A 27,233-nucleotide genomic window follows, 5' to 3' on the forward strand; every position below is an offset into this window, starting at 1 on the left:
CGATGTCAGAACTAACCCTGATAGCGAAGGCTGGACGTTGCATGCGCACCCGGCCACTTAACCACCAGTGTCTGGGACAGTGTACACTTGCTACCTGGCCCTCTCTCCCATCCGCCCCCCAGGGCCAGTAACCTCTTTGTGTAAAGAGACAGTGGGCGTAGCAACATTATTCACAATAGCCCAAGGCCCCCATGTCCATCAACATATGAATGGATAAACAAAATGTGGTCTAGCCACACAATGGAATATTCTTCAGCCACGAAAAGGAAGAAAGTACTGAAGCATGCTGCAACACGGATGAACCCTGAACTGTCACTTTGATGGACCAGAATTGTCCTCTCCCAAAACCCTTATGTGGAACCCTAACCCCTAGCACCTCAGCATGTCACTGCGTTTGGACACAGTGTCCTGAAACACATAATTACGCTAAATGAGGTTAGGACGGGCCCCAATCCAACCTGATGAATTTCTCTGCGAGAACATTTGACCCACAAAGAGACTCCGGGCACACGTGCACACAGAGGAAAGACCCTACGAGGACATGGCAAGGCAGCAGTCGTCTGCAAGCCAAGGAGAGAGGCCTGAGGGAAAACCAGAGCTCATCTTGGACTTCCGGCTTCGAGAACTATGAGAAAATAAATTTCAGCAGGCTAGAGTATTTTGTTATGGCAGCCAGAGCAAACTAATACAATCATGCTCAGTGAAAGAAACCAGACACAGAAAGCCACATATCATATGATACCACTGATGTAAAATCTCCAGAATTGGCAAATCTAGAGGAACAGAAGGCAGATTTGTGACGACCAGGGACTGGGGGAAAAGGAGAAGGCCTACTTCGTGGGGACGGGGTTTCCTTTTGGAATGATGACAACATTCTGGAGCCTGACCAAGGTGATGGTCGTACAACACCGTGAACGTGCTAAGTGCTACTCAACTGTGCACTTTAAAATGGTTGGTTTTAAAAAATAAAAATAAAAACAAAAAAAATAAAAATAAAAAAATAAAATGGTTGGTTTTACAAGACAAAATCAGAGAGGGAGACACACCGTAAGAGACTCTTAATCATAGGAAACACACTGAGGGTCGGTGGAGGGGAGGGGGTTAGGGGGATGGGGTAACCGGGGGATGGGCACAAAGGAGCGCATATGATGTGCCGGGCACCGGGTGTTCTACACAACTGATGAATCACCGAACTCAACCTCTGAAACCAAGAATACATTATATGTCAATTAACTGAATTGAATAAAATGAAATTAAAAATGAAACGGTTTTATATTATGTGATCTCAATTCAATTAAAAAAGGCAAAAAATAAAATTAAAAAAACCAATGACCGTAGATCAGAAAGCTATCTGAAACATGAAGATGTGAAGCCTGTTGGAGTTACAACAAGGCAGTTAACTAGACCCAGGAGAGGGGGGTGGTAGGAAGAGCAGGGAAAAGCAAATTCAAGAGACTTGAGATGGTGGGAAAAGCCACGGTGGGCCCAGAGCTCCCCACGGGAGGCCCAGGGCACCAGCAGCATGGGTGGTGGCAGGCAGAGGAGCGGAGTCTGAGGACTTGGAATGAATCACCCCCTGTCAAGCGGGTCTCCCGTGCATGGCTACAGTGGCTTGGTGCGCTGTAGAGCAGGGACGATGGCCACCGCTGACAGATGGTTATGCCCAGTGCAGAGCACAGGACCTGGCATGTGGTACACTCAATACCCGGGGCCACAAGCTCTATGCGAACGGAGCCCTCAGCTTTCCACGGAATCTGCCTCTCTCCCAACCCTACACCAGGTTGCGGCACCTACGTTAGAGGATGGAGGGTTTCCTGGTTCCTCCTCCTTTCTCATTCCTGCCAAGGATCACGTATTGGGGAGGTTTCGTTACTTCCTGTTACTCAGGGCTCTGGAAGGAAGGGAGGAAAGAAGGAGAGAGAGAGAGGAGGGAGGGGCGGAGGGTGGGTGAAAATTAGTGAAGGGAAACCTTTGACATGGAGTCAGGAAGGCCAGAAGGGGGAGCTTTTGGGCACGTGCCCCCTGGGGCAGCTGACTCCACATTCCCTGGCAGGAGGAGGCTGACTTGACTACCCCAAGGGGACCAAGGAAGATTTTCTCCTGGTCCAGCAACAGCCCAGCCAATGAGAAGCCCCTGCACCTCAAACTCCCAGGCTCCTCCCATGGATTGGACTTTTGTCAACACTACTCCTTCCTTCTAAGTCCCCTCTCTTCTCCATAAAAGAATGTTCCTCTCCTTTGTTCTCTGGCCTGTGATTTACCAGAGTGGGCATGTCCCAAATTGCAATTCCTCTGCTATTCCCAAATAAACTCATTTTGCTGGTCGACTAACTGGTTTGTTTTTTTTAAGACTTCATGTCTTTATTTATTTGAGAGAATGTGCAAGCGTGTAAGCAAGGGGAGGGGCAGAGAGAGAGAGGGAGTCTCAAGCAGACTCCACACTGAGCACAGAGCATGGAGCCCCACACGGGGCTCAATCTCACCACCCTGAGATCATGGCCCGAGCTGAAAATAAGAGTCCATTTGTTTCACCAACTGAGCCACCCAGGCGCCCCTGGTTATTTTTATTTTTTAAGGTTGGAAGTACATATGCATGAGAAGAGACAGTCTAGTATTTGGCCCATATGGTCATGGAGGCTGAGAAGTCCAACGATACGCCATCTGCAAGTTGGAGAACCAGGAAAGCCAATGTCCTTCAGTCCAGAGTCTGAAGGCCTAAGAACTAGGAGCGCCTCTGTCCAAAGACAGGAGAAGGTGGATGTCCTCACATGGAATGTCACCCTTCCTCCACCTTTCCGTCCCATTCAGGACCTCAGCAGATAGGATGATGCCCACCGCAGTGGAGAGAGCCATCTGCTTTACTCCATCCCTCAAATCAAACGTGATCTCTTCCAGAAACATCCTCATGGCCACGCCCAAAAATTGTGTCTCACCAGCGACCTGGGCATCCCTTGGTCCACATGTAGAAGATGTGTTACATCGCAGTCCCATCTTCCTTCACAGCAGAGCCCTGGTTTGTAGCTGCCGGCTAAGCACTATTTTTGAGACTTTTAGACACGGCTGAAAGGCTACGGCGGGCTCCCCTCACCCTCCCCTGGGCGTCTTCTGTGGCTGCAACAGCATCTACATGAGGAACAGCAAGTGCGAGGTGTTCCCAGCAGTGAACCGGCTCATCCTGCTCCAGCCAAACCTCGGGTGTCCCTCAGGCCACTTCCTCCCTGAATTTCTAGAAACCCCCCTCAGACAGCCCTCCTGCGCAGCCTCAGCTCAAGCTCGTGGCTTCAGGCTGCTTGTTCCATTTTTAGACAGTGCTACTGGCCAGACAGCCTTTCTCACACTGAGCCAAACACCTCTTCCCATAACTTTCCCCCGTCGGGTTGGTTGTCACTCTGCTGCTGGGGACACAAGCTTGTGCTCCATCCTGGCAAGAGAGGCTTGCCCTCTAACATTTGTGAGCAGCTATCATGTTCCCACAAAAACACACAACCTTCAGGCCAAGAAGCTCACCCCTGGGCCTGAAAACAGCGTCAATATGGTCTTCAGCACACGGTAAAGCCAACAAAAAGCGTGAATTTGTCTCGTGATGTTAAAAGCACCAGGTTCGAGGGAGAAGTTGTGGAGTGATGCCATTCGATCTATGGTAAAGACTGGAATGAGCCAGGCACTCAAACCTACTGTGACAAAAAGCAATTCTAGGGAACCTATGGAGGATCTCAGTAGGTTTTGATTCTCACCTACTGAGAACCAGAGGTCTGCTCTCCTGCCAGAGGGAGCGGGGGAGGGGCCTCGGGCTGGAGCCAGGAGCCTGGGCCCTGCTGCTGGCCCCCGCTACGCCAGGCCGCAGGGCTTCTGGACCTCGGTTCCCTCATCCGCTGATCTGGGTGGATGGTAGGTGGTCTCTCGGCATCCCTTCCACCTCCCCAACGATCCTAATCGTTCTCGGTGAAATATAAATAGAAACTTGATCATAATCATGGGGCTATAAGCTCTGTGTCACCAGAGCCTACCAAAGTGTTGGGCACGTGGGAGGTGTTCATATACATCTGTTTGATGCAAAGAGCGGCTCTAGCACAATGACCCAGGGTGGCTCCCATCGTGGACTGGAAACAGCCTCCACAGCTGCTCCAGGGACCACAGGGCCTACAGGTGGCCACGCGCTGCGGCTACCAGACGTTCATCTGCAGAGTGAGGGCAACACCGGCCCTGTCCACCCTGAGAGGGCCTCGGGAGGATCAAATCAGACCTGCACGAAAGCGCTCCTGGCAAGACCACGAGGTACTCCGCAAATATGCGAAGATTAGAATTTCTGAATTGCCCTGGCCCACCCGTGGTGGGTGATGAAGACGTCTGGGTGCCCTACTCTGTGATCTGGCCTCCATCCCCCCCGGTTTCCTTAGCACCCAACGCCGGCCCCCCAGCACACACACAATGAGGGGAAGAGCCCAGGTTACAAGGGCTGAGGTCCCTGCCCCCCCACCTCTGGTGAGAACAGAAACTGGCCAGCAGACCACCTGCTGCTGAGTATGAAAAGCGCACCATGGGGACACGCCGAGGGGGGCCCAATGTGAAGAAAGTTGGGAATGGGTGCTATGTTGCAAGGCCTGCTTGCGTGGTGCGGTGCACGCAACTCTGGGATTGCCACATCAGAACTGGCATCCTGGCCCTTCTCTGTTCTCCTTACACTTCTTCCTTCTCCCAGGGGAAAGCATTCTAAAAATAGAGCTAAATCAAGACCAAAAAAAAAAAAAAAAAAATTTTTTTTTTTTAAGTAGGTTCCACACCCAGCATGGAGCCCAACTCAAGGCTTTATCCAACTGTAATTTACTTTCTATGTGAGATAAGTAGTCATGTAATTTTCTTTTTTTTTTTAATTTAGAGAACCAATTGAACCAGAATGTATTTTCAAAAAATTTTTAAATTAAAATCAATTTAATTAACATATACTGTATTGTTAGTTTCAGAGGTAGAATTCAGTTAATTCGTCAGTTGCAAAGAACACCCAGCGCTCACCCCATCCCATGCCCTCCTCCATGCCTGTCACCCAGTGACCCCACCTTCCCTCCAGCATCTGTTTCCTAGAGTTAAGAGTCTCTTATGGTTTGTCTCCTTCTCTGATTTTGTCTTATTTTTTCTCTCCCTTCCCCTATGTTCATCTGTTTTGTTTCTTAAATTCCACATGAGTGAAATCACGCGGTATTTGTCTTTATTTCACCGAGCATAACACCCTCTAGTTCCATCCACATCATTGCAAATGGCAAGATCTCATTCTTTTCAATGGCTGAGTACTATCCGGTTGTGTACATCACATCTCTAACCATTCATCTGTCGATGGACATCTGGGCTCTTTCCATAGTTTGGCTATGGCGGGCACTGCTGCTATAAACATTGGGGTGCAGGTCCCCTTTGGATCACTATGTTTGTGTCCTGTGGATAAATCCCTAGTAGTACAAATGCTGGGTCATAGGGTAGCTCCACATTTAACTTTTTGAGGAACCTCCAGACTGTTTTCCAGAGTGGCCGCACCAGCTTGCATTCCAACAGTGCAAGAGGGTTCCCCTTTCTCTGCTTCCTCGCCAACATCTGTTGTTTCCTCACTTGTTAATTTTAGGCATCCTGGCTGGTGTGAGGTGGCATCTCATTGCGGTTTTGATTTGTATTTCCCTGATGCCGAGTGAGCATTTTTTCCATGTGTCTGTTGGCCATTTGTATGTTTTCTTTGGAGAAATGTCTATTCATGTCTTCTGCCCATTTCTTGACTGGATTTTTTTTTGGGGGGGGGGGTGTTGACTTTGATAGGTTTTGGATACTAGCCCTTTATCTGAGAATATCCTCTCCCATTCTGTAGGTTGTCTTTTAGTTTTGTTGACTGTTTCCTTAGCTGTGCAAAAGCTTTTCATCTGGATGAAGTCCCAGTAGTTCATTTTTGCCTTTGTTTCCCTTGACTTTGGAGACCTGTCTAGTAAGACGTTGCTGCGGCTGAGGTCACAGGGGTTACTGCCTGTGTTCTCCTCTAGGATTTTGATGGATTCCTGTCTTACATTTACGTCTGTCATCCATTTTGAGTTTATTTCTGTGTATGGTGTAAGAAAGTATGACCATTCTTTTTGGTAAAAAATAAGTGACATTCCTCTGGTTTAAGCTACTGTTGGTCAGGTATTCTGTTAGTTGCAGCCAAAAGCGTTCCTAACTGGTTAACAAATCATGACTCTCATCAAAATTTCACTAGTACGAACTTTATAATTAAAATGTTAATAATTGAGAATAGTTTTAATTAAAATCATTTCTCTCTCATAAACCACCAAAAACACCACCAAAAACTTTTGATTTCGGCCACTCTGCAACCCTGAAAGCAAGGTAAGCTACCAACAGCCTCACTGGAGCCACCCCAGAAAATTCAGCCAAGGCTCCTGCTCTTGCAGGAGAGTCAGAGACTACATCGCTGTGAAAGGGGTTCCAGAGGCTTTTCTAATGGGGGGGGGGGACTTTTGATGTAGTACAACCAGGTGAGGTCTGAACCGGAGTGGCTCGGCTGGGCCTTCAGATGGAGTACTGGTCCAGCCACCCCAGATGGAAGACAAACGAGACCAGAAGGGACAACTTGGAGGCCCTGGTCTTCTTCCAATGCCCTCCTCCCCCCATCAATGGACAGTTTTTATGGTCTGTGATCTCCATCCTTATTAAACTTGCTTTGGGAAAAGAATCTGCACGCCATTGCAGTTAGAGTGTCTATGACTGCTAAATGGCTTCCAGCAAACCCTGTCCCATGGTGTTTGACTTCTAACTTTTCTCCAGGACTTAAGCAGAGGGAGAAAGCTGAAGGAACAGCATGTCAGGCACCAACCAAAGCCCTGCATTAGACAATGGGCACCTGCCCCTGGCTGGGCTTGGGAATGGCATCTTATGGCTTATGTCTACTTCAAGGGACTGGTCTCTTCTGGAAGGATCCGTGAGCCCCTTCACAGGCTGCCTTCTGAAGGGGTTCCCCCTTCACTTTGGTCTTTAGGAAACTGGGTGGAGCCACTCAGCGTACTGGCCCAGGAATGCTCCAGATTGCCACCCTAAGAGTTGGAAAGACACCCCAAAGAAGGCAGAGGCATGAGGCTGGACTAGCAGAGATGTGTCGGGAAAGCAGCACTTGCTCCAAACAAGAGGGAACCCCTAAGGGGATAGAGGGGCACAGCTCTGTCTACAAGGGCGTCTCTTGGTGTGGGTAAATCAAGTAGAAAGCACCATCGTAGACGAAGAGGAGCCCATCCAATGACACGCTGCTGCTGTGAGTCGTCAGAAACTCATCACCAGGAAACAAGAAACAAAAAGATAAAAGGCAGAGCACACAGATGGCACAGGACACGATGGGGTCACTGTCAACATGACCAAATCCTTTGAAAACTGTGATGAGCCATGTATAAGGTGTACTAACAGCAGATACGGTGGCAAGGAAATTCTACATGAAAGTAATGCTAGTGGAATCTCAATTTTCTAAAATGCATTGGGTGTCACCACACGTTCAAAAATAATACATCTAGGTGGTTGAATTACAGGCGATTGTCATTCTTGTTTTGTGTGTCTTCCGTGTATTTTATAGTAACTACATAATATGCTACTATCACGGCAACCACTTTATAACCCTAATAGCAATCATTATTAAAACAGCTACCATTTACTGAGCACCGATCCTGGGCCAGACTCTGTGCTCAAATTTTGCAAATATTTTCCCAACCATTCATTGGTAAGTAAGTGTCAGTATTTTTCAGATAAAGAAATGCAGACTGAGAGAGACAGAAGCCTTACAGTGGGCCACGTAACAGGGATTCCAATACAGATGAGCTCTATGCCCTACTGATTTCCAGAAATGAAACCTATTTTTTATTTATTTTTTTAGTAATGCATATAGAAATCTGGTGAAAGGGAGCAAGGAAAGAGGAAGCGCAGCAGGTCTGGGCTGGAGAAGGTCTGCCAGGAGGCCTCAGGCAGGAGGGGCCACCGAGAGCCCCCATGTCATTCCAGAGGACGCGGCTGCCTGGAAGGACACCCCCTCAATGAACCAAATAGCAGTTAACAAGCGGAAATGAAGGTGTCTTCTTCTGATCCTCTTTTTTTTTTTTTTTTTTTTTGGCGAAGGGACAGTTGTGTAAGAGAACTCAGGAGCCCTACATTGGAAGGTGGGGTAAAGGCACTGAGAGGAGGAACTTCTGAGTCAGCCAAGGACAGCCAGGGTCAGCAGGGGTCAGCCGGGGTCAGCCAGGAACAGAGCAAGGCTGTGCCTAGCCACAGGTAATTTTGACACAGCTGCAAAGTGTTTTAAATGGGTTGACATGTAATACTAAAAGGAGCTTTCTGGGCACCCAGGGGGCTCAGCAGTTGAGCCTTCAGCTCAGGTTGTGATCCCGGGGTCCCAGAATCGAGTCCTGCATTGGGCTCCCTGCATGGAGCCTGCTTCTCCCTCTGCCTGTGTCTCTCTCTGTGTGTCTCATGAATAAATAAATAAAATCTTAAAATAAAATAAAATAAAATAAAATAAAATAAAATAATAAAAATAAAATAAAATAAAATAAAAAATAAAATAAATAAAATAAAATAAATAAAATAAAATGGGCTTTCTTCCACAAAGTCCCATCACTGAGAGGCCCCTGTGTGTGGTCTCTGAGATGCTCAGGGCCTCATCAGAAGAACACAGAGACCAGCTCAGCCCTTTCCATATGAAACAGAAAACTGAACTGCTCAGTCCCACCTCACCTCGTGACCTCTGGGACCCTGAAGACACCCCACAATTTAGATGGCTCTGCCTAAAATGACGAGCCTCACAAGCAGGAGACAGTAACCAGTTATTCATGGTTCAAAATCAGGTATCACAGGTTTACTAGGCAGGAAAGGGGGACCAGAGGATCCCTACAGCATGCACCCTCGGAAAGGGAGCCAAGGTCAGGACACGTTGTTCCCAAAAGCTCTGGCCCCCTTGGAAAGTGGATGAGCTTAGCTACCTGCACAAACAGCCCATCCTGGGATGCCTTCTAAATGGATTACGCACTAAACCAGCCGCAGTTTCCATAATCCTCCCAAAGCAACGAGGGGGTCACATGAAAATGTACAGAAGCAGCTGGAAGGTCCTGTGGGCAGAGAGGAGATGTGACCCAACTTCACCAGGAAGCCCTCCGGGGCCCAGTTTGCTGGCCTAAGCATTGCTTCCCCTGGAGTCTGCATGGAAAGCCAGAACTCGGCCTCCCGGCTACTTAAATCAGGTTTCCAATGTCTGAATTGCCAGGCTGATACGCTGTATAATCGAGGGGACAGGGGAGAGTGAACCCGAAAACTGATGGGCCTGCACCACCCAGGTCCCTTGGTTTTCAACACCTGTGATGTGTAAGCATCACCCGGAGAACCTTTTAACAATACCCAGTGTGTAAAGCCCAGGCTAGACCAGTTGGATCACAACTGCTGGGTGGGGGGCCCCTGGGTGGCTCAGGGGTTAAGCCTCTGCCTTCGGCTCAGGGTGTGACCCCGGGGGCCTGGGATCAAGTCCCACATGGAGCTACCTGCAGGGATGGAGCCTGCTTCTCCCTCCACCTGTCTCTGCCTCTCTGTCTCTCATGAATAAATAAATAAAATGTTTTAAAAAATTAAAAAAAAAAAAAAAAAAGGAAGGCTGGGTGGGGTTCAGGCTGTGCAATTTCTTAAAAGCTCTCCAGCGAGTCCAGTGGCGAGCCCATGAAGACTCTGGGTTTCGCCTGCATCAGGCCAGTGCTGCGGGACCAGGGAGGAGTACATGGCACCTGAATGCAACTATTTTTTACCCTGTTGAGGAAACGGGCAGTAGATGCATGGGAAGCAAGGAGCAAACAAAATCACAGTGGAGCGTGGAGGTATTTTAGGGAGATTTCTGAGCAAAAAATCAAGAGTCTAGAACAAGTGAGCCCTTTGGAATCGACATTCCTGCTGCGTCTGCAACTTTTTTTTTTTCCTAAGTGGCTTATGACCAGCCAGCCATTCAGCAGCCTTGAAAACCCTTTTGTTTGTTTCGCTTATGAGGATGAGGAACTGGGCTGGCCTTGTCCAAGAAGCTGAATAAGCGACCTTAGGATCCCGAACTCCTAGGTAGTTTCCAGAGACAAAGCCCTCCTGCCTGCTATCTCAGGATTAAAACAAGTCCCCCCTAGAGGCCGCCCATCCCACGCAGGCCCTGGCCCAGCAGACAGGCACCGAAGTCCCCGTGGAGGGCGGCAGGTGTGGCCCATGGGGACGTGTCCGAGGTGCCCCGGGCTCTGCGTGGCCGCCTCCGCAGCCTGAGGTCAACGAGTGGGTTCACGGGGACAGGCGGCCGCAGCGCAGGGGGCTCCCCTCCCTCCTCCGCTGGCCCCTGCCTCGGCTCCCACTCCCTCCCGGCCTGTTGTGGCGGGAGCCCCGCCAAGGGCCAAGGCCTGGGGGACCGACAGGGTGCTTGTGCACCACCAGTGCTAGCCCCCACGGAGCTCGCCACCCCGCTAGGCCCGCTGCGCTTTAGAGCCAAGTACAGACTGCTGCGGACAGAGGCCATGCAGACCCTGGGGAAGAGCCGGGCCTGCGTCTCCCAGGAAGTGGCATTAGGAGTCCCCCCCCACCCCACGGGCGCGCTGCACTCCCATCCAGCTGCTTTTCCTTCCCGCTCTCATCTCATCCAGTCGCCCTCTCACCATCCCCACCCCGTCCCTGCATCAAAAACTTCCATTAGTTCCATTATTGGATTCTATTATGTGTAGGGGGGGAAATCTGGTAAGAGCAATTCATACTAAGATGTGAACGGCTGCCGCTCAGTCACCAGGTAGCCTCTGAACTTCTCCACCCACCAGGAGGAAAATCAAATGAGTCAGCCAACCCCATCAGAGTTTACAGTCCAGCCAGGCAATCTGTCACGCAGGAAGCCATCACGAAGTGCTGTAGTAGCCCCACGCGGGCCGAGGGCTTTAGAAGCCTGGAGCCGCCTCCCAGTGTGGAAATGCAGCCCTGCAGTTCTCCCCGCCCCCCAGGGCTGAGTCAGGGTGCTCCTGCCTGCCTCCTGGACCCTCAGCCAGACAGTGGCCACGGCTCCTTGGCTGCTGTCACGCCCAATCGCACCCCAACCCACGGGATCTGCTTCATATTTAGATTTCGGGCAACGCTTTATACAGAGATGGTTCTGGGCTGTGACGGATTTGCAAACCGTGGTCCGGTCCAAACCATCGATTTTGCAGAAAGCGGATCCAGGCAGGAGTGATTTGCTTGAGGTCCCCACAAGTCAGGCGGACGGGGCGGGGGTCCTCAGGGACCCAGGCTCCCTGTCCCCCCAGTCATGTCTCAAATATGAAACATGCATGGATCCATAAACGCTCCGAACAAACACACCTGAGTAACCATCGCTCAGCTCAAGAGCTAGGTCATGTGCCAGCACCTCAGAAGCCCCCCCGGTGCCCCCTGCCAGTCCACCCCCCCACCTCCCCGTAACCAGTATCCTGACTCAGGGAATTGTTGGTACGGTCTGGACTTTGTATCAGTGGATTCGCACAGTATGTATCCTACGGGTCTGGCTTCAGTCACTCAACATTTGTCCATGAGCCTCTCTCGAGTGGCCTCCACAGCGGAACTTCCTTCACTGTCACGGTTCTACAGATCCCGCTGCACAAATATACCGCGATTTATTTACCCACGTTGACGGTACATCGAATGGCATCACTTTGAGGCTGTCACAGGTAATGCTGCCGCGGACACTCTCGCACACGTCAAGGCAGGTCTGTAGGGTCTATGCCCCTCCGTGGACTTGCTAGATCACATGTGTGTGTCCGCTCGGCCAAATGGTTTTCCGAAGTGATTACATCAATTTTCACTCCACGTGACAGTTCCCATCATTCCGTTCTGGTACAGAGTAGTACAAAATATGTATACAGGGGTACCTCACAGTAGCTTCCCTTTCTATTTCCTAGATGATTTTTTTTTAAGATTTTATTTACTTATTCATGAGAGATGCAGAGAGAGAGGCAGAGGGAGAAGCAGGCTCCCTGTGGGGGGCCTGATGCAGGACTCGATCTCGGGACCCTGTGATCACGCCCTGAGCCGAAGGCAGGCGCTTAACCGCTGAGCCCCCCAGGCGCCCCCTATTTCTTAGATGATTAAGGCGCTGGAGTGGCTTTTCATTACTTACCGGCCCCCTGGAGATCTCCTTGTGTGAATACTATTAAACGCACACCTGTTTCCGTGCCAGTTTGCTTGGTTTGTGTTTTTCCTTTCTCCATGGTTGACCTCGGTGGATCCACAGGTGCATGAACAAAACCCCTTCCCGAGCAAGGGCTCGGGAGCCAGACCACCCGGGAGATGTTCCAGCCCTAGCAGGGCCTGCCTGTGCCTCTGGGTGGCTCAGGTCCCGTCCAGCCCCCGCTGTAAGATCAGACGGGGGTACCGGGACCTCCTCCGGGCTGCGTGAGTGAGCGCATGCGTGCAAACACCTAGAACAATCTAGGCACATCCCACGTGCTCCATACGCTGGGCTTCGTGCAGTTAGCCCTAGCACGCCATCCCTGGGAGGGCTCAAGACTGAGGCGGGCACGGAGCAAGACCGAGATGAGGTTGCACAGTCCGCTGGTAGCGGGCACCACCTGCACTGCAGCAAACAACCCCCCTGCTACCGAGAGCTTTCCCTTGTGCGTGGAACCCAAACTGGGGGTGAATCTGGCATGTGGGGGAGACGCTGGGGCGCACAGATCTCAGCTGAACAGAAATGAAACAGAAGGAGACACACAAGGGCCCCACGTCCTGGCATCACCCGCATGGGCTGCATTACAGGGACGCCAAGTCCGTGCAGCGAGGAGCCCCCCAGCCCTCCGAGTGAGCACCAAGTGCAGCTGGGCCCCCCACTTCCACTCCCCCCAGGAGACGCTCACGGCCCAGGGGGCCAGGAAATGAAGGGGAAGGGCCTCCCCACCCCCGGCTTAGTCTGGCCCCCAGCTGGAGCCCCCGCCCGGGGCCAGCAGGCTGGCTCCAGAGACAGAGCTCCACCCGCCGACCCAGCCTGAGGCCTCGGCTTCGGCCCCGGGGCTGCGGGGCTGCAGGGCCCGGCAGCGCTGTGAGGTCAGACAGGAGGAGGCCGGGGAAGGGTCTGCCGCCTCCGTGTGCGTGAACACAGCGAGCGTGGCCTCCCCAACCAGGTCTGGCACAAAACCCGACTGGGTCACAGGGGCCCATTCCCTTATCCGACGCACTAGGAAACGGAGGCTCCCAGCCTCTGGAGGGGGCCCCCGGAAAGCCCTGGCCGCTCCTCACACCCCGGCCGCTCCGAGTCCTACCTTCCGTGCGGCTCACGCCGGTGATCGGCCTTCTTCCCCCCAGACCTGGACGCCTCACCCAGAGCACAGGGCGCCAGCTGCCATCGCGCCCCCAGCCGCCCCCAGCGCAGGCCAGGTGCGCACCTCCGGGGCCTCCCCCAGCTCTGCTCTTCCCCTGTTCACAGCCTGCGTGTCCCGATTCCTCCGGGGCCCCGCCGGGGGCTCCCGACCCAGGTTCTCCGTCACCCCTCTGCTCATCCGAACTGTCTGCCCCCCACATCCTCTCTTCCCATGCACGTCTGCCTCTCCACCGCTCCCCCAGGTCCTTCTCCTGGCTCATCGCCATGCATCCCACGTGTCCACTAGCGTCCCCCACTTGCTGTGACCACACGCTTCTGGGCCCCGGCTACCTGAGACTGGCGACCGGCCCGCACCTGTGCGTACAGGTGGGTATGTGCCGTGCAGCCCGAAGTGCACGAGCCGGGGGGCGGGGGCAGCCCATCCCCGGTGGCAGACGGGCAGAGATGGGGTGCCAGGGGCTGCCACAGAGACCTGAATGACTGCCGCGGGCGAGGCCTGAGGATTATAATCGAAGCCTCCACGAGGCTTAACGGGGTGAAGACACCGGGTTAGAGTGACTCCCCGCAGGGAGGGATGGGCCAGCCATGCCCCAGCGCCGCAGGCCACGGTGGAAGAGCTGGTTCTGTTCCTTCCTCCGCGGCAACTGTCTGGCCTTGGGCAAGCCTGCACACTGCTCCAGGCCCCAGGGCCTCGGGGGGCATTTGCCTCCTGCCTTCCTGTCCAGCGGGGTGACCCCGAAGAATCCACCTGTGCCTTAGGAAAACCACACCCACACACGCAGCGCATTACCCGCCAGGTGGCTCGCCCCGCAGACCCTAGGTCTTCTGCTCCAGTCTAAGGCACAGGCGTCCCGCCTCTGGTGGCTCCTCCCAACCAGGAAGGAGCCCGCGCCCGCTGACCTGGTCTCATTAGGGATCTGAGAGCTCAGGGGTGGCACTGCAAGAGCCCGGGGCCCGGCCAGAGCGCACCAACAGGGCTCGTGGCTATTTACCCAGAGACCGTGGCTATTTACCTGGAGACCGTGGCTATTTGTCCATCTGGATGGGACAGACACAGAGGTGGATATCCTTTCCCAAGCCCAGGGCCAATCCCCTTTGCCACAGGTCGTGTCACGTCGTCCTGGCCATTGCACTGCAGACTTGAGGAAAGGAGGTAGAAATGCTGCCTTTGAAGGGATTTTTCTTCTGCTGCCTTGGCGCTGCTCACCGCAGCCCAGGAAGCTGTGAGATCCACACTGGTTCTGTGTACGCTACGGAAGGAAACCCCTTTTGCAAATCAAGCAGCTCTGGAGGATTATAAGGCATCCTCATGAGGCCAGTGAGCTTTTCTCAGGCCAGAAAGGGATTCGAGGGGAAATGCTGGAGGCCTTCCACGGCAGGATGTGGGTGCGAGGGCGGAGAGAGTGGTTTCTACACTGGCTGCACCGGCTGGCCATTTCCTTCTCAAACTAGCACTCCAAACCTGAGCTCCACGAGCCCCACGTCCAGGAGGCCACTGATCCTGGGGCCGCTGCTGAGGAAATCTTCTCTAGAGCAAGCCAGCCCAACCCACATCCGGACTCTGGCTCAGAACAGGCTGGACAAACAATCCTTCCTGCCCCACATCTCTGCTCCCCTGAGAGGAATGAGGGACGAGGAGCTTCTGGTTCTTGCACCTGATGACGGTTTATAATTACACTAAGTGTAAACGGTCTAAACCCTAATCAAAAGACACAATAACACTGGATAAAATGAGAAAGCAAGCCCGATGCTAAGAGATCCCACTGGAAATAGAAAGACGTGGACACTTCAAAGTAAAATACACCAGGCAAACAGTGATGGGCAGAAAAAGGAGTAGCTATATCAAGAGCAAAGTAAATTTCAAAACCAAGACTACCTGTGGGGTTCAAGAGGGATATTTCATAACGATTAAACCAGTCGATCTGGCAAGAAGACTCAGCAATTAACAAGCATGTCATTAGGATTATCTTTATTAAGTTTCAAACGTATTAATTACCATCGTGTCTATTTGGGTCGTATTGAGGAACCCTTCCTGATGTCAGCATCCTGATTTCCCTGCCGGGAGCATCCTTCCCCTCTGTCCTCTTGTGGGATTATTCACCCTTCAGAGACGCTCGTGCCAGGTAACTGTGCCGTGCCCTCTGTGGGCAATGGGACCCTGACCCCTTCAGGACACTCAACAGCCAGGTAAATGCATCTTTGCTTCTCTGCCCCCCTCCTGAAGGCCACGGACTATTTCTGTCCATCTCTGAATCCTGAAGACCTAGTACCAGACACATCATCTTGCTTGATGGATGGATGAATGAAGGAGAAGGTCTCAGAAACTCAAGCCTCTGAACTCTCATGGCTCCCAGAACAGCGGCAGGTTTTGCTCAAGCAGAAAGCACACTGAGCCCATGGCCAGAGGAACGTGCCCTGCTCCACGGCGTACGTACGAGCCCTATGATCTTAGATCTGTGACTTAACTATTCAGGGCCTCAGCTTCCGTATCTGTAGGTGATGAAAGAGAGGAGTGGCCTCATGGAACTGTCGGTTGAAATGTGCTCAGCAAATGTTAGCTAACAATAGAAAGGCCAAGGAAGGCCCCCAAGCCGGCCGGGTACAGAACAGCAGGCGGGGACGGCCGCCGCCGCGTAATGGGTGCACCTGTCTACCCCCCAGCCATCGGCTTTTCCCCACCTGCACCCAGCGCCTTCCAACTCTGAGACGTGGGCCACAGACACCATCTGGACCGAGAAGCAAATTAGCGTCACGTGACATAGGACAGTGATGCATCCCTAATGGGATGGGAACGGATGCCGGCAAGTTGATCCACACGCGGGACTTCCTGGCGGTGTCAAGAGCGAGGGCGAGCGGGGCATTCCAGGAAAGGAAAAGCCGGAGCATCTGTTCCTGACCGCCCGGCAGCTTCGGGTTTCCCTCTCGTCCGAGACCCCAAGTGCCACCAGCAGCACGCAGAGGAGAACACCATCTCCCTCCACCTGAGTCAGTTCCACCTGCAGAACCTGGGGCTTTGGCCCAGGCCTGCCGACCACTAATCTGCGCTGCGACAACGCCGCCGAGGACTCTTCTGTATTCAAGTCTGAGAAGCAGGGCCTGTTTCCCTGCTCTGTCATCACTTCTGGGAGGAGGAGCAGCCTCCCAACGTTGGCCACAAACTATCACCTCCCAAAAAGGCATTTTTTTTAAATTGTAAATTATACACATGTGCTCTTATACCGTATCAAACTTCAGCAAAAACTAGAAATTCAAAAGGATGCGCTGAAATAAACAGAAGGGAAGCTGTAATATTTTCTTCCTGCACCCAAAGTAATCTTTTTTTTGGGGGGGTGGGGAGGCCACAGAAGGACGTGAGGTGTGCCCTGCCTGTCCTGACGCCTGGATTAATGGAAACCCTACTGGTCCTCTCCTCTTCTCGGAAACCCACCCAGCTCCCAGACCACCACCTCCTTACACTCCGTCCACCCCACGCACATGTCCACCCCACCCCAATTTTACTCCTCATCTTCCCTTTCCCAGCATCAACAGCCCTGGGAATTGCAGTGGCTGAAAGTTTCTAGTCCCATTTAAATGTACATCTGCCTTTCTTTCATTAGAGGAGTAAGAAAGAAAATATAAACAAGGGGTGGAGGCGAGTGGGAGGGCAAGAGTCTGGCAGGTGGATTTCTTTTTTTTTTTTTTTTTTTTTACGGTAAGGCACTCAGTATTCTTCCTCATTCCTAGGTCAACAAACAATGTGACAAGTCACTCAAGATAAGGTGATAGTCAAGAGCGACAGGGGTTTTTTAATTGCTTCTCAGCCTGCCACCGCCTCCTGTCTTGGGATAAGCATCTATTTTTGGAGCTCTGGTAGCCGGTAAACATGATTCTCCTGCTTGAAAGCAAAACCATGGTATCCTCCTTGGAGAACCAGAGGGTGGGTCTCCCAGGGCACATTCCCCCAACCCCACCACTTCAAAACAACCACAAACAGAAGTCCAGGAAAGTCATCACATTAAAAAAAAAAAAAAAATTCCCAAAACGTTGCTAATTGAAGGTTCCTTCAAGTAGAGAATAGGGCAAGTCTTTCCGGAGAACACGCCACACACATACATACCACCAATCAATATTGCCACCTTCTCAGGATCTAGACCCAGAATCTCCAAGAAGCTGGGAAAGGTTTGAGAAAATGCACATCCATGAAAGAACTACAAAAACACTAATCTGGGAGTCAAGCAGGGGCCAGTCCTCCCTTGAATCCCTCTGAGCCTTGTGGCCAATTCCATACGCAAGAGCTCAGGGACTGGGATATTACCCCACAGCGTAACATTTAGATACTGAATTTTTCACAAGTATTTTTAAAGACTCTGCACACGTGTGAGCTTTGGTCTAGACCCCAGCAAACAATCCCCTTCCTCCGGTCCCTGAGCCACACCTCCCAGCCCACCATCAGCAAGGGCAAGGTCAGCCCCAGAGCAGCTTAGGGAGCAGAAACAAAGGCCCAAGAGCAACATCAAAGCCTCCGGTCTTTTCGGCACCTGTTGATGCCCCCTGCCTCCAGCCCCTTATCATCAGCCCACCTTGGAGCTACTTCATTCCTCCTTTCACTAAAATTAAGTTCCAGGCCTACTGGTCCCCGCCAGAGACCCCATCTCAATTCCGCAGGTAGGAGAAGGAGAAAGAATGGGAAGCCTTGTTTCCCAGCCGCATGAGCCACCCAATCTGTTACTTCATAGCAAGAGTACAGGACAGGCGACCCTGTTAGAGAACTCAGGGGACAGGAAGGAGAGGCGTTTGGCTAAGGACCCATCTGGGAGAGGTTGTCTCGGGCGGATCGACCATCAGCAAGTTTGCTGGATGCGAGTCAGGGCCCTGCAGACCGCCTGGCCTTCCACGGGGCAGGCCTGGAGGATAGGTTAGTGCTTGGGGCGGGAGCAGCTGTGCTGACCACCCATCCTTGAGGCTCCCAGCCCATTTCAGCTCACACGGAAGCCGTGGTGACAGCTCTGTGGGTGCTGTCACTGCCGGGCTGAGGGCTCCTTCAAGTCAGGAGTCAAAGCCACCGCCTATGAGGCCCAAGCAGGTGCCAGGCGTGTTTGGAGAGCTTGGGGCCTACTCCTCACGACCACCCAATGCCACTGAAGGTGAGGAAGCTGACGCACAGAGACGTAAAGACACTTCTCCAAGGTCACACAGCTTCTGCGAGGTGGACCTGGTGTGGGAGCCCAGGAGGTCTGACCTCGGAGCCCAGGCGCAGCTTCCCACCCCCTCACTCTGGCTCCCTGCTGCAGCAAGAGCCAGAGGGGTTCCATCTCTGCCTCATCCATGAATACAAAGACGGCCAGGTGGGTGACCAGGGAGCTCGAGACTAGTCTTCCCACACACCACCTCCACTTCTCCAGCTGCCTGACCTGAGCTGCCCTGTCAGACGAGGACGCTGGGGTGGAGACAGCATAGGGCCAGGGACGGAATAACGTGTCCAAACTTTTGCTCCAACCCTCTTCCTAAACTGTTTATGCTGTAAAGCCCATCATGAGGATACCCTCCCTTGAGTTCAAGATCTTTGACATCAGTTAAAATGCAAACTGAGCATTATCGCTTTAAGAATCCTCCTGAATGGGGCAGCCCAGGTGGCTCAGCGGTTTAGCGCCACCTTTGGCCTGGGGCCTGACCCGGGGCCCAGAATAGAGTCCCATGTTGGGCTCCCTGCATGGAGCCTGCTTCTTCCTCTGCCTGTGTCTCTGCTCCCTGCCCCAATCTCTCATAAATTAAAAAAAAAAAAAAAAAAAAGAATCCTCCTGAATGGAAGGATCTAGGGGAGGAGAACGCAGGAGAGTACTTGCAGGTGGACACATTTCACCTCCTCTACAAGCACTGCTTAGATCTTAATCCGAGATCTAAGCACTGCTTAGCTGGGCTGGACGGGCTACCTGGAAGATCTCCAAAGCCTTGATACCCCGGAGGAGACACGTAACACCCAGGAGGTTAAGAAGGAAGAACCACAGACTCACTGAAAGGAAGGTAAGCAGGTCCTCAGCGACAGCTCCTAGATCTCTGAAAATACGTCCAGGGTAGAGAGGGGCCCAACTCTGGATGCTGCCTCTGGGGGAGGAGGACTAGGTTTGGCATTTCCTGGCTGGATTTTGATTAAGAAATCGTAACCAGGTCTGCTGGAGAGCCGAGAAAAACCAGGTATTGCTTCTTTACACCGTCCCATATGCCCACCTTCCTCCCAGGGATGCCATCGTGGGTTTGTTTTTCGACAATTTAATACATGAAGTGGAGGCAAAAGTAGATTCGTAAAGGAGCTCCTATCTTTTCATAGTGTGTGAAACAATTAATTCATAAAATGAATCCAAACCTTCAGGGAGCTGTGCCCCTCCCCTACAGGCTTGAGGTACGCTGTGCACCTCCCCTACAGGCTTGAGGTACGCTGTATCAGACACCGAGGGCCGCGGAGCGAGTGGGAGCAGCCCAGGTGCTTCCCACCTGACCTTTCCTGACACCGGGATCTGGTGCTGCCTGACACCCAAGTTCCCAGGCCTCCACTCCTCAGCTCTTACTGCGTGGCTCCCAGGCAGAGAGCTGGGCAACAGGAAGGAGGGTCAGATTTGGAAAAAAGGAAGGGCCAAGAGGCAGTAAGTTATGCTGGATGACAGTTGCATACGGGGACTGCATTTGTTAAACTCAACGTCAAGATTACTGCTTTAACAGGGTGAAGAGCACTCACAGGCACGGGGGTCAGAGCTGTGCCCTGCTGGAAAAACGTGACTTGCTGGTGAGACAGGTGGCCTCCTCCCTCTCAGGTAGCCCTGGCCTCCTCCTCTGGCCCAGGATGACCTCCCTCTTCATCCCAGGTAGAGAAGCAGTGACACGGCTGAACACGGCTGAATGACCTCTAGCCCAGCAGGTTCCATCCATGCAGAAGCCCTTTGGCACGGCTCCCAAAGCCACCTGGTCCATGAAACAAATGCATCATGAAAGCCAAAGGCTTTGGAGTCTGGCAGATCAGAAGTCGAAACCGAGCTCCCCCCATTTTCCTGATACAGATGCAGAGGTTTCCTGGAGGGAACTCCACAAAGTGCATTCCTCCCCCTTCTCTAACTGACCTGGAATTCACCTTCCCCCAACAGCTCGGTCCCGTCCTCTGGGGCAGCACGGGGACCAGTCAGAACTGATCACATGAGTCTTTAAATACTTGCAGACAGGCTCACAGGGCCCCGGGGCCTGTCTGGTCCGGGCTCCACACCCCCGGTTCTTCGAGCTCTCCCAGGACCGCGTTTCCTGCCCTCCACCAGCTGAGTCACTCTCTGCAAGCCGAAAGGGTCAGATGCAACCAAGGTCCCAATTCCTTCCAGGCCAGGGGATGGGGGATGGGAGGGGAGCAGTGTCCTCAGCTCATGGGGAGTCGGGGCCCCAAAGCAGGGGCTGGGACGACCTGTGCCCAGGGGGACCGCGCGGCCCGCAGCACCTGTGCCTGCTGTTTACAGCGGGACAGAACATCGCGTCCACGTCCGTCCGGCAGAGACAAGCAGCGCCAGGCACTTCCAGTTACTCCGCAAAGGGACAAAGGCACCTGTTGATGCCCCCGCACGCTCCGGCGCGTGCATGCTCTTTTGCAACCTCGCGCGTCCTCTCTCCGGACGCTGCCCCGCGTGTCCTTCCCGCGCCCCCGCCCCGCCCGGGCCCGCCAGCCACCTGCCGACCTACTTCCTCTGGCGCCCTGACAGCGCGCGTCCGCTCCCAGGCCTAATCGGGGAGAAAGCGCGGCCCCGAACGCGAAAGCAGGCCACGGGGCGGGGGCGCTCCAGCCGCCTCCAGCCCCGCAGCTGCGCCGGTGCACGCCGCGCCCACGTGCCGGGCCCGGGAGGCGGGCGGGCCGCGGCGGCGCCACGTGAACGCGGCGTGCCGCGCGGGGGGGAGGGGGGGGGGAGGGGGGGCGGGGCGTGCGCGGGGGGGGCGGGGGCGTGCGCGGGGGGGGCGGGGCGTGCGCGCGGGGGGGGCGGGGCGGGGCGGGGCGGGCGCGCGGGGGGGCGGGGCGGGCGCGCGCTGGACGGTGGGAATGTGACCTGGTGCAGCCACTCTGGAAAACTGTGTGGAGGTTCCTCAAAGAGTGAAAAACAGACCTGCCCTACGACCCAGCAATTGCACTGCTGGGGATTTACCCCAAAGATTCAGATGCAGTGAAACGCCAGGACACCTGCACCCCGATGTTTATAGCAGCAACGTCCACAGTAGCCACACTGTGGAAGGAGCCTCGGTGTCTGTGGACAGATGAATGTATAAAGATGTGGTCTATGTATACGATGGAATATTCCTCAGCCATTAGAAACGACAAATACCCACCATTTGCTTCAGTGTGCTTGGACCTGGATGGTATGATGCTGAGTGAAGTAAGTCAATCGGAGAAGGACAAACATTAATATGGTCTCATTCACTTGGGGAATATAAAAAATAGTGAAAGGGAATAAAGGGGAAAGGAGAAAAAATGAGTGGGGAATAGCAGAAAGGGAGACAGAACATAAAGACTCCTAACTCTGGGAAAGGAACTAGGGGTGGTGGAAGGGGAGGTGGGTGGGGGCTGGGGGTGACTGGGTGGCGGGCACTGAGCGGGGCACTTGACGGGATGAGCACTGGGTGTTATTCTCTATGTTGGCAAATTGAACACCAATAAAAAATAAATTTATTATTAAAAAAAATATCGGCGCGCCCGCCCCGCCCTCCGCCCCGCCCACCCAGCAGGCCCCGCCCCCGCCCCGCGGCCCCGCCCACCCGGCCGGCCTAGGCTCCAGGCCCCGCCCCCATGTCCCGCCGGCCCCGCCCACCCCGCCCCTCCTGCGCCCCACGTCCCCAGACGACCTCTCCCCTACCCGCCGAGCCCCGCTGACCTCGTCGTCCCCGAGCATCAGCGGGAGCGAGGGAGCGGCGCCCTGGGCCTGACAGGTGGCACCGGCCCCACCCGCACGGCCGGGGGGCTGGGGTGGGCACCGTCCGGGAAGCCGGGGTGCAGGGGGAGGGGGAGCGGGCGCTCCTCCTCGACCGCCCCCAGCCCTGCCCTTCACCTGCCACCCGCCTTGTCGGTCTGTCCTTGGTCACCTCTGCCCCCGCGGTGCCTGGCTCCTAGGAGACATGTGGACAGGCAGCAAATGCAACACCCCCCAAACATGCCTCTTGGGCATAAGGATTATCTGGTGCAGACGCAGGAGCTCTGCAGGAGCTCTGCACACAGGGTCCAGGATACCCCTTTGCAGGGGGACTTTACACGGAAGGGGGGAGAACTGAGCCCACCCGTCACTGCACCTGACACCTGCGGGGCGGGGCTGACTTTGTTTGCCACAGCCTCCTCTTCTGACCCTCCTGGGCATAGTCTTTTTTTTTTTTTTTAATGTTTTATTTATTTAATTTTTACTTATTTGTGATAGTCACACAGAGAGAGAGAGGGGGGCAGAGACACAGGCAGAGGGAGAAGCAGGCTCCATGCACCGGGAGCCCAATGTGGGATTCGATCCCAGGTCCCCAGGATCGCGCCCTGGGCCAAAGGCAGGAGCCAAACCGCTGCACCACCCAGGGATCCCGGGCATAGTCTTCCTTGCCTGGGACACCACAGCTCAGAATGATCCGTGAGCCTCTACCACCTGGCAATTTGAGTCTTTGTGGGGCTGCTGAACGTATGCACATACATCATTATAAAATTGGCTTTTTCTCTCCTGTTTATCTATTTTTTATGGAGGCAGGGAGAGTCTCAGCCAAGAATCTAAAAGGGCAAAGGGAAAATTGTTTCTCCTTCCCTACAATAGTAGGACCAAGGTGTTGACATCCAACCTACAGATAGGTTCCTTTTGCCTTAAAATACTCCTATGTATTACTTTAAAAGGAATATCCTTTTCATGGTGAAATGACAGGAAAATATGGAAGAAACATTCCCAGTTGTGTTTCCTTCCAGGCTCTCCTATCTGTGCAGACTGGTTTTTTTGGAGCCTCAGGAGATCTGGCATCAGCCTTCACCTTTGCATTAAATTGATGATCTACTCAATGTCATCACTTATGAGGAAAATAGACATCAATCATGAAGATTTTTTCATAATTAGTAAGGCCAGGAGTAAAGGAGGGTCAAGATTTTTTTTTAATTCCTGGGAAAAAATATAAAAAGCAAATGAAAAATATAATCTATGGAAGGGGAAAAGGAGAGGGAGAACTTTCTGGAACTGGACTGGATGAAGAGCAATATGAACTTACAATCTTAAAAAACTTGTTTCCCAGCTCTGTCCATTGGAAAGGCCCTAGAAACAATGCTACCCCAGGAACAAGGAGCACACGGGAGCGCAGACCCTGGTTTCTAACTATCATCGTTCAGATGAGTGTCACCAGGGCTCCCTGGGGAAGTTTCTGAGCCTGGAACAGCTGGTTGTGCCAGAATATAAGATAGAGCTCACAAACTAAGGGGGATGTGTCAAAAGGATATGGCTTGAAAAGGCTTTTATCCAAATTTGGAACAATTTGAACATCAAGATGAATAATGTCAGGAATGGATTATAATACATACAATAATTTTTAAAATCCCTGAATCTATATTGATACTATTACTACTGTTAAAAATAATGAAATGGAATCTATTTCAAAGGGGAGAGTGGGTAGGAAAGCCCTTCTTTACAAAAGACGGCCACTAATAAATGTTGAAAGGATGACTGAAATGGGGGCGCCTGGGGGGCCTCAGTCAGTGAAGCATCTACCTTCAGGTCAGGTCATGACCCCAGGGTCCTGGGTTGGGCTCGCTACTCAGCAGGGAATCTGCTTCTCCCTCTGCCTCTGCCCCTGCTCATGTTCTCGTTCTCTCTCAAATAAATACAATCTTAAAAAAAGAAAAAAAAAAAAAAAACAAGGAGACCATCAGCCAATTCCAAAGTGAGGGGCTCCCTGCAAAAGCAGCAGCCAGGATCTTCACAAATACCAGTATCACTGAAATAACACTAAATAAGGCTGCAGAACTCTTCTAGAGAAAAAGAAACTTCTAGATAAATGTGTGACACTTGATTGGACCCTAGATGCAAAAAGAAAAATAAATCTATAAAAGACACGACTGAGACGATTCAAATACGGACTGGCAACTAGGTAGCGGACTTGTGTCCTTGCTAAGTTTCCAGCTAGGATGATAACTGTACCGTGGTAATTGAAGAGAATGCTCTTGTTCTTGGGAAGAACATGCTGGTGCACGTTAGGGATGAAGTGTCATGATGTCTGCAACCGGTTCCCAGATGGTTCAACATCAACAACATCAACTGAGAAACGAAGACGGTAAAATGCAGCAGCAGGTGAATCTGAATGATGGAGGTTGTGCACTATCCCATTCCTGCAACTTTTCTGAAGGCCTGACATTCGTTAAGGTAGAAAGAAACAGAAATGGAAACTTCCCCAGGCAAGAGTCCCTCCTTGCCCTCGCACACTTTTACTAACACACAGAAACTTCACTTCTGAGTCATCGAGCAAACACAAGTCAAAGCTGGTATGTCCGTGTAGATATGAAATCACATAGGAAATTAAAGGGACAAGTCGGTGACAAGTGAGAACTACGCCCAGGTAGTTCAGTGCCCCAAAGTATTTCCCACCTGTTTACGAGCCATGTCTCGAGCCTCCCTCCCTCCGGGGCCAGCATACAAACACACAGCAAATCCGAGAGAGTCACGAGAGTCACGGCTCTCTCTCGGCTATCGGAAAGGCAGGGAGGGGCCACTTTCTGTTTCAAGTCAAAGAACTAGATGGACATTGGTCATTAGGAGGCTCTGTAAGGGGGTGGGTGGCGATGGACGCCTGGGTGGCTCAGTTGGTGAAGCATCTGCTTTCAGCTCAGGTCATGATCCCAGGGTCCTGGGATCGAGCCCCATATCAGGCCCCTGCTCAGTGGGGAGTCTGCTTCTCTCTTTCCCTCTCCCTCTATGCTCTCTCTCACTCTCACTCTCTCAAATACATAAAGCTCTTGAGAAAAAAAAAAAAAGGCTCAATGAGTCAGAGAGATCTGAAATCGAGGGCTCCCTTTGGCCACTTTTGCTGTGATGCGTGTCTGGCTGTTGCTTAAGTATCCCTGGGTCTCCTTTTGTTAGGGAGGCCACCAAGCCTGTCTTGTCCACTCATTCGACAGATGTGTGCAGTGGGTCCCACACCTTCTAGAGGAGAGCTGCTTACCGCTGAACTTTGGTACCTTGCACACCCTCTCAGAGCTTCTGTTTCAATTCCTAATGTCCACCCGACACTCTAGGTGATCGTGATGGAGGATAATTCCAAGTAGAATAACTTTGGACACAACCCAAGCAACGCAGAGAAAGCAACATGGAAGCAAAAGTGGTCTCCCTCTAAAAAATAAGTGTGTGACTTGTCAGAGGGGGGAGGGACCAGGAAGGGTGCACGGGAGAATAAAACAAAATGCAACACCCCAACATAAGTCACCCGAATGATTTCACAGGTTCAGCTACACCTAGAGACCCAAAGGCCAGGAGTTCCATGAGCCCGACGGGGAAAGCTGCACACCTTCTATTCCTCCCTTAGCAGATCCCTAACCACACCTTTCCTACGACCATTGTAAGGAAGTACTAGAAGATTCCGATGCACTCTGAAATTTTAATCAAGAATGGAGAATGAGGGCAGCCTGGGTGGCTCAGCCGTTTAGCGCCTGCCCTCAGCCCAGGGCATGATCCTGGAGTCCCAGGATAGAGTCCCACGTCGGGCTCCCTGCATGGAGCCTGCTTCTCCCTCTGCCTGTGCCTCTTTCTCTCTCTCTCTATCATGAATAAATAAATAAAATCTTAAACAAACAAACAAAAAAGAATGGAGAATGAAGGGTGCCTGGGTGGCTCAGTTGGTGAAGCATCTGCCTTTGGCTCAGGTCAGGACCCCGGGATCCTGGGATCCAGCCCCCCCCCATCAAGCTCCCTGCTCAGAGGGGAGTCTGCTTCTCCCTCCGCCTACAGGGAGAACTTCCCCATAAATGAATCACCTGAACGTAAGCTGTCAGTCGTCCAGCAGGCATGAGGCTGGATAGCAGGAGCACTGCCCAGAGTGGTTACGGTCAGGCTGGGGGGACCAAGTGATCACAGATCAGAGCGCAAGAACCATGATCACGTCCAGCTTTAAGACGTCGAGGCCGACTGTGGTTTGAGTGGAGCCTTGAAGGTAGAGGCACAGACACAGGAAAGCAGGTCGCTGATGAGAAAGTGCACAGCTGAGAGGGCAAGGGGCGTGCACAGCGAAGAGCATGAGCCAGCCTGTTACCATGCAGAACTGGGCAGTGTCTGCAGGGGCGAAGACACCGGCAGGAAGGGGTGACGGGGAAAAATCATGAGAAGGTAAACTTTTCCCGAGGAAGATAGAACCTTTCTCCAGATCAGATAGACGATGCTGTCTCTAGGTCCCAGAGGGGAAAACCATCCGAGCAAGGCTGATGTCAGAGCTAAGCCAGCACTGCACTCGGACCCAGCAGGTCCATAGAAGCATGTACTCTTGCCAACCAGAAGACAGGTACCAATAGAATGTTCACGGTGGCTCTGAACGTCATAACCCAACCCAGAAACAACCCAAAGGCCCATCGACCCCAGAAGGGCCGGGATGAGTACTGAAAGATAGGAAAGTGTTGAATCACCTACCATGCACCTGAAAATAATATAACACTGCTTGTTAGTCGTATTGGAATTAAAATTCTTAGAATAAAAAAAATTTTTTTGAAAATCAAAGGGACAGGGATCCCTGGATGGCGCAGCGGTTTAGCACCTGTCTTTGGCCCAGGGCGCGATCCTGGAGACCCCGGATCGAATCCCACGTCGGGCTCCCGGTGCATGGAGCCTGCTTCTCCCTCTGCCTGTGTCTCTGCCTCTCTCTCTCTCTCTCTCTCTCTCTCTCTCTCTGTGACTATCATAAAAAAAAA

The 27,233-nt window shown here is 52.6% G+C and overlaps 1 protein-coding gene across 2 annotated transcripts in view; it reads right to left on the minus strand.

The window, feature by feature from the left end:
• Window positions 1–27,233, minus strand: part of PFKFB3 (6-phosphofructo-2-kinase/fructose-2,6-biphosphatase 3) — a 146,825-nt gene that overhangs the window by 108,089 nt on the left and 11,503 nt on the right. Inside the window, exons 1-2 of one of the 2 annotated variants that reach the window (XR_007405868.1) lie at window positions 20,434–20,608; window positions 20,055–20,278 (exon numbers count right to left, since the gene is read on the minus strand). The exons of the other annotated variant lie outside the window; for it this stretch is intronic. The gene's annotated coding sequence lies outside the window, so the exon portion shown is untranslated. Of the gene's footprint in view, window positions 1–20,054; window positions 20,279–20,433; window positions 20,609–27,233 lie in introns of those variants that run through there. 2 annotated transcript variants of the gene reach the window in all.

This window comes from Canis lupus, chromosome 2, assembly GCF_003254725.2.
Source record: "Canis lupus dingo isolate Sandy chromosome 2, ASM325472v2, whole genome shotgun sequence".
Classification (NCBI taxonomy): Eukaryota; Metazoa; Chordata; class Mammalia; order Carnivora; family Canidae; genus Canis; species Canis lupus.